This window comes from Rana temporaria, chromosome 3, assembly GCF_905171775.1.
Source record: "Rana temporaria chromosome 3, aRanTem1.1, whole genome shotgun sequence".
NCBI classification, from domain to species: Eukaryota; Metazoa; Chordata; class Amphibia; order Anura; family Ranidae; genus Rana; species Rana temporaria.
Window position 1 is genome coordinate 473,157,601 of NC_053491.1, and position 6,696 is coordinate 473,164,296.

General features: G+C 37.0%; 1 pseudogene; it reads left to right on the top strand.

Annotated features, from left to right (window-relative positions):
- Nucleotides 1–2,170: 2,170 nt before the first annotated feature.
- LOC120930670 lies at nt 2,171–2,999 on the top strand (annotated as a pseudogene).
- Nucleotides 3,000–6,696: the final 3,697 nt, after the last annotated feature.

Here is a 6,696-nt window from a genome sequence, read left to right on the forward strand (position 1 = left end):
GTCCGGCACGGGAGCGCGCCTAATTTAATAGGGACTCGCCCCGTTAGATTAGGAACGCCTTGCGCCGGACGGATTTAAGTTACACCGCTCAAAATTTCTAGGTAAGTGCTTTGTGGATCGGGCACTTAGGTAGAGATTTTGCGGCAGTGTAACTTAAACGGGAAAAATTAAGTTACGCCGGGTTTTTGTGGATCAGGCCCTGTGTGTGGTATGTCAAATAATGAGAGTATTGATATCAGCCCTAAGCGACCAGTGTCCATAGAGATGCCTGATGCCAATAAAAATAAAAATAAAAGTGCACAATTAGAAAAAAAAAATTGTGAAAAAATAAAAGATAGGAATAAACAATAAATTCTGTGATCCAATCCTGGTGTACAAGTGTATATCAATAGTAAGTTATCAACTCTAAATTAAAAAAAATAATGTGTCTGTGGTCTGAGATGACCATAAAAGTGATCCACACAATGTAAATATACCTATAAACTCCGGAGTGTCCACTGGTTGAAAACGATTTTGAGAGAACAATGTAATCAGCAGTAAGGATAACAGTACATCATAATATATTGGATGTGGAATGGTTAATGGGCAAAGAAGGGAAGAATCATATTCTGTGCCTTGATCTCCAATGTGTCATCCGTGCCCCCCCCCCCTGTTGGGTCCCCACTCACCAGATAGATGTCCCTTGGAAGGGGTGTTGAGCTTTCTGATATCAGGGGAGGTCTGCTGTTGGCTTACCGGCTATCTTCAGGGGTGTGATGTCCTCAGCGGGGTACGGGAGCCACGTGGGGTGTTGTTTAAAAATCGGAAATAAAAAGAAAGATTCCACATAGAGTAGTACCAAAAATACTCTGGGCAATTTATTAAAAAAATTAAGTATCCAAAACAAAGATAAAAATAAAAACTTGCTTGCAAGCAAGATATAAAAGCAGATGTCAGCGGTATAACACAAAGCTGATCCCAAGGAGTCAACCAGTCAAGCCCGGGTATGCACCGCTTTGGCGAGCGTGAGGTGTATCGGCTTGCGTTCCACACCTCACTGTTCTCGTAACCCGGAAGTGACGTTGACGTGTGATGTATGACGCTGCTAGGTCACCTAATATTAGTACACTTGCATCAAGTACTGTCCGTGATATATATATATATATATATATATATATATATATATATATATATATATATTAATTTACAATTTTCACGGTGTACCCCCTTCTTCTAAGATTTAAGTATACCTTAGAGGTGTAGGTTAGGTTAAGAAGATATTTCTTGATAGCCTTATGCCCTGATATCTGATGGAATCTAATCTGATGGATTTTTGTGTCAGATATCTGATGAAGCTGACTTTCATCAGTCTTGCCTACACACCATCAGTCAAAAATCGGATCGAGCCAAAACGCGGTGACGTACAACACTACGACAAGCCAAAAAAAATAAAGTTCAAAGCTTCCGAGCATGTGTCGACTTGATTCTGAGCATGTGTGGATTTTTCTCCGATGGAGTTCCACACAGACACTCGTATTTTTCTATCATTTTTTTATCCATAGAAAAAAAGGAAAACATGTTCTATTTTTTAACACCGATGGAAAAAACGATGGGGCCAACACACGATCGGTTTGTCCGATGAAAACAGTCCATCGGTCTGTTTTCATCGGACAAACCGATCGTGTGTACACGGCTTTAATCTAGGATTTCCTGTAGGTGTAAGTTGTCAAAGTGGGTTTACAACCACTTTAATGCATCTGCTCTTATCTAATATAAAATAACTTTCTTTTATTTTGCATCAGTCAACCATGTGTAAAGTACAGTGATTTCCAATTAAAGGAAATCTAATTGCAATAAACAATTGTATTTTATTTCTTCCACAATGTGTCCATGTCATTAAATATGCCAGCTGGAAAAAGAAAGCAATATTTAATTATTATTGAAAATTAATCATCTTTCTTACCCCCATCATTAAAATTCAATTTGAATCATTTTTACTGTCAGGTTGAATCCTCTTAAAAAAAAAACACTGTTCCCTGTCCTAAAATTATGGGTATAAATAATATGACTGTGGCCACTGTAATCCACCTCTTAGGGTTTCAACTTCCAGAAAATATAAGATTTTTGGTCTTCTTCCTCTTTCTTATTATTTATTGTGTGACAATTTGTGGAAACTTCCTGATCATCACACTGGTGTCCTACGGAAAAACCCTCCATACTCCCATGTACTTCTTCCTTGCTCAGCTTGCTGTCTCAGATATCTTATTAGCAACTGATGTTCTTCCCAACACGCTCCATGCTGCGATTGTTGAAAATGCTATGATAGTATCAATTTATGATTGTATTGCCCAGTTTTATTTTTTTGCTGCCGCAGAAACATTGGAATGTCTTCTTCTGACAGTGATGTCTTACGACAGATATTTGGCCATCTGCAAGCCATTGCATTATGCTATGTTAATGAATCACAAGGTTTGCTGGATAATAACCCTTTTATGCTGGACGTTAGGCTTTGTGTCTGAATTTATTCACACTTTACCAAATCCAAATTACAGTTTTGTGGCTCCAATATCATTGACCACTTCTTCTGTGATCTTGACCCGATCCTACAACTCTCCTGCTCTGATACCACCAATGCTCAACTAGAAGCTACAGCACTGAGCGTTGTTTTTGCTATTATCCCATTCTTTGTCATCATCATATCATATATTTATATCATAGTCACTATTTTGGAAATCCCATCTATTATTGGCCGACAGAAAGTTTTCTCAACATGCAGTTCCCACCTGACTGTTGTGTCCATATTTTATGGCACTATTGTTTGTGTTTATTTGGTTCCTAGTAGGGGGCAATCATTGAACATTTCAAAATTCTTGTCATTGCTGTACACTGTGGTCACCCCACTACTGAATCCAATAATATACAGCCTGAGGAATAAAGACTTGAAAAATGTTGCAGGACAAATTATCAGAAAGTTTTTGTACTTACATTTGAATAATCACCAACATTTACAAATACCTTAAAGCATATCTAAAGCTCAAACTTTTTTTATTTCTTTTAGTTTTGAACAGTAGACAAGTGCACTGCCAAAAAATGTTTTTATTTTTGTTTCATTAATTTTTTTAGTTTTTTGGGTCATTTGTTATGTTTGCAATTCTTAAATTCATAAATATGAATATTTGAAAACAAAGAAAACCTGAAAATTCGAAAGAATAACTAACTAGCTAGCTAATTATAGCTAACTATTAAATTATAGGTATTGGAATTTCCTTTCAAATTTGGCTGTTAGTGAACATAACAAATTCAAATTTATCCAAAGTTACAAATTTTTTCGAAATAACGAATGCCGCATCTAAATAAATGTAGCGGAACAAATGAATAAAAAATAATAATAATAAAAAGTTTTTATTATTGTTATTTATTATTATTAATGTGTTATGTTCCATTTGTTTAGATACGGCATTCGTTATTAGACATGTGCACACTGAAATATTTTGTTTCGGAATTTTGTTTTCGTCTGAAAAATACATTTATTTAGTTACTCCCGAAATTCGTTTTTATTTATTTTGTTTTTCGTAAAAAAAAATGCATTTGTCCGAAAATCCAAATTAAGGTTGAATCTGTCATTGAAGGCTTATGGTGTCTGTCGAATGTTCTAAGAAAAAAAAAAAAGATTCGACTCTTCATGTCTCTCTATGTCGAATCTTCATGTCGAATCTTTTCTCTCTATGTCAAATCTTTTCTCTCTATGTCAAATCTTTTCTCTTTATGTAGAATAATATTGGACTAATAGAGTTAAGGTTAGGCATATTCGACCGCAACAAAAACGAAAATAAAGCATTTTTTTTTGTTGGATCTTTCGGTTTTCGTTTTCTGTGCTTTCGTTATCGTTTGTCAAAACGAAAACGAAAATACCTGAAATTGCGACGAAAATGCACTCGGACGAAAACGAATGCACATGTCTATTCGTTATTTTGGATAATTCAGAACTTTAGATACATTTGAATACGTTATGTTCACTAACAGCCAAATTTAAAAGGAAATTCCAATACCTATAATTTAATAGTTAGTATTATTAGTTAGTTATTCTTTTTTTTTCTTTATACATTTTTTTAATAATACATATACATTCCCTCACATTTCATTGCCCTCGCAGGAATATCAATATCTTTCATTAATAATTTCAACATTAAAATCAATATCAAAAATAGAAAACCACAACACGTATATTTATCCCCAATCATTCTTACTCTATTGGTGTAGTTTATCTCCTCCATGTAACCTCTCTGTCTTTAGGCCGTCATGGTATTCCCTATCCAACTTGCCCATATCTTCCCATATCTTTCCTTTTGTCCTCTATTGCAATATGCCTCTCTGTATAATGGTAGATTACTATTTATCAGATTTTTCCAGTGGATCAATGAGGGGGCCTCAGCCTTTTTCCAGTTTAGAACTATTATTTTCCTTGCGTAGAAAAGCAATAAACCCACCTGTGTTCTTTTTACTGTTGAAACAATGTCTTTTCCTATCAATCCTAATAGGCATATAGTCACCTTCTGATCTACTGAGACTGTTGTCGTTGTTACAATTACTCTCAGTACCTCCTTCCAAAATATTGCTATGTTTGGACAAGTCCAAAATATATGTATTAAGGGCCAGATTCACCAAAGAGATACAACGGCGTTTCTCCTGATATGCCGTTGTATCTCTGTTTCTATCTATGCGACTGATTCATAGAATCAGTTACGCATAGATAGCCAGAAGATCCGACAGGTGTAATTGTTTTACACTGTCGGATCTTAGGATGCAGTACCGCGGCCGCCGCTGGGGGGAGTTTGCGTCGTAAACCAGCGTCGGATATGCAAATTAGGAGTTACGGCGATCCACGAAGATTTTTCCCATCGTTACGGCGTCGCAAGTGTTAGATTTCCGTCGCAAAGATAGTGCACCTTTAACATGGTGTAAAAGTACTCCACCATGTTAAAGTATGCCTGTCTTTTTATTTTTCCCGGGGTAAATCTTTTTTTACGTCGCGATTCACAAAACGGCGCGTCGTAATTTAGCGCAAAGCACATCGGGAAATTTGCGACGGGAGCATGCGCAGTACGTCCGGCGCGGGAGCGCGCCTAATTTAAATGGTACTTGAATTGGGCCGCCATGCGCCGGACCTGTTTACGATACACCGCCGCAAATTTCCAGGTAAGTGCTTTGTGGATCGGGCACTAAATTGGAAAAATTGCGGCGGTGTAACGTAAACCGGTTACGTTATGCTGCGCCCGCTCTACGTGAATCTGGCCCAAAATTCCTACACATCTCCAACAATCCTTGGGTCTCAACGAAAATATCTTATGTAATTTATACGGTGTATAATAACTTCTATGTGTTATCTTGAACTGTATCAGCCTATCACAAAGTGATATCAGTTAGTTATTCTTTAGAATTTTAGTATTTTCATTCTTTTGCATTTTCTGATTTTCTTTCTTATTTTTGGAATTTACGAAATTACAAATTTTCAAATTTACAAATTTCCGTTTTTTTTTTTTTTTTTTTATTTACAAATTTACAAATTGAAATCATAATAAATGACCCGAGGCATGTTATTATTAGTTAGTTATTATTTTAGATTTTTAAATTTTGGGGTTTTCGGATTTTTGACTTTACGAGTTTTCGAATTTACGAATATTCAAATTTACGAATATTCTGAAAAATGTGTTAAACGGGTTTTCGTTAATTTGGATATTTCGGAATTTGTTGAAATTTGTTAAAAAATTAATTTGTAAAGAAACAAATTGCATGGGTCTATTGAACAGAGAGGTGAGGGGTTAAAACCCCTGTTCAATTTTTAATGCTTACAATTCAATAAGAGTGTCAAATAAATCTCCAAGAGTTCCGGCTTTTTAATGGAAAAATTGATTCACAGCAGAATGAATACAAAATAATTTTATCATTAAATCAGTATTAAACCCAAATGTTTGAAAAAAAGAAAAGTTGACAGGCATGGTTTTTATAAGAGAATGGACCCTAGTGGTCTTTTCTGCTATAAATGACTTCCCCGTCTGTCAATGGTAATGTGATCTGAGCTGCAAATGTGAAACTATGACCATGTTTATGGCACCTGCTATGCACCGTGGTGATGTGTATCCCATGTACATGCCCAGGAGTGTAATCATTGTGCCCCAGCCTTTCAAGTTGCCAAAGAGATATAACCCAGAAGTGAGGCCGCATACACGCGGTCGATCCATCCGATGAGAATGGTCCGACGGACCGTTTTTATCGGTTCACCGCTGAAGCAGACTGATGGTCTGATGTGCGTACACACCATCGTTTCCAAAACCGATCGGGTCAGAACGCGGTGATGGAAAATACACAACGTGCTGAAAAAAATGAAGTTCAATGCTTCCAAGCATGCGTCGACTTGATTCTGAGCATGCGCGGGTTTTGAACCGATGCTTTTGCGTACTAACAGTAGTTTTTGACCTATCGGTCAGCCGTCCATCGGTTCGATTTTAAAGCAAGTTCTCTTTTTTTGGACCGAAGGACAAAAGACCGATGGGCCATACACACAGTCGGTTTGGACCGATGAAACTGATCTTCAGTCTGTTTTCATTGGTTGGGACCGACCGTGTGTACGCGGCCTAAGATCAAGCAAAGCTGGAAGAACCCGGGACCAGCACAAGCGGTGGCAGCACAGTGCCGGAGGGCTCCATTTGACAAGTAAGG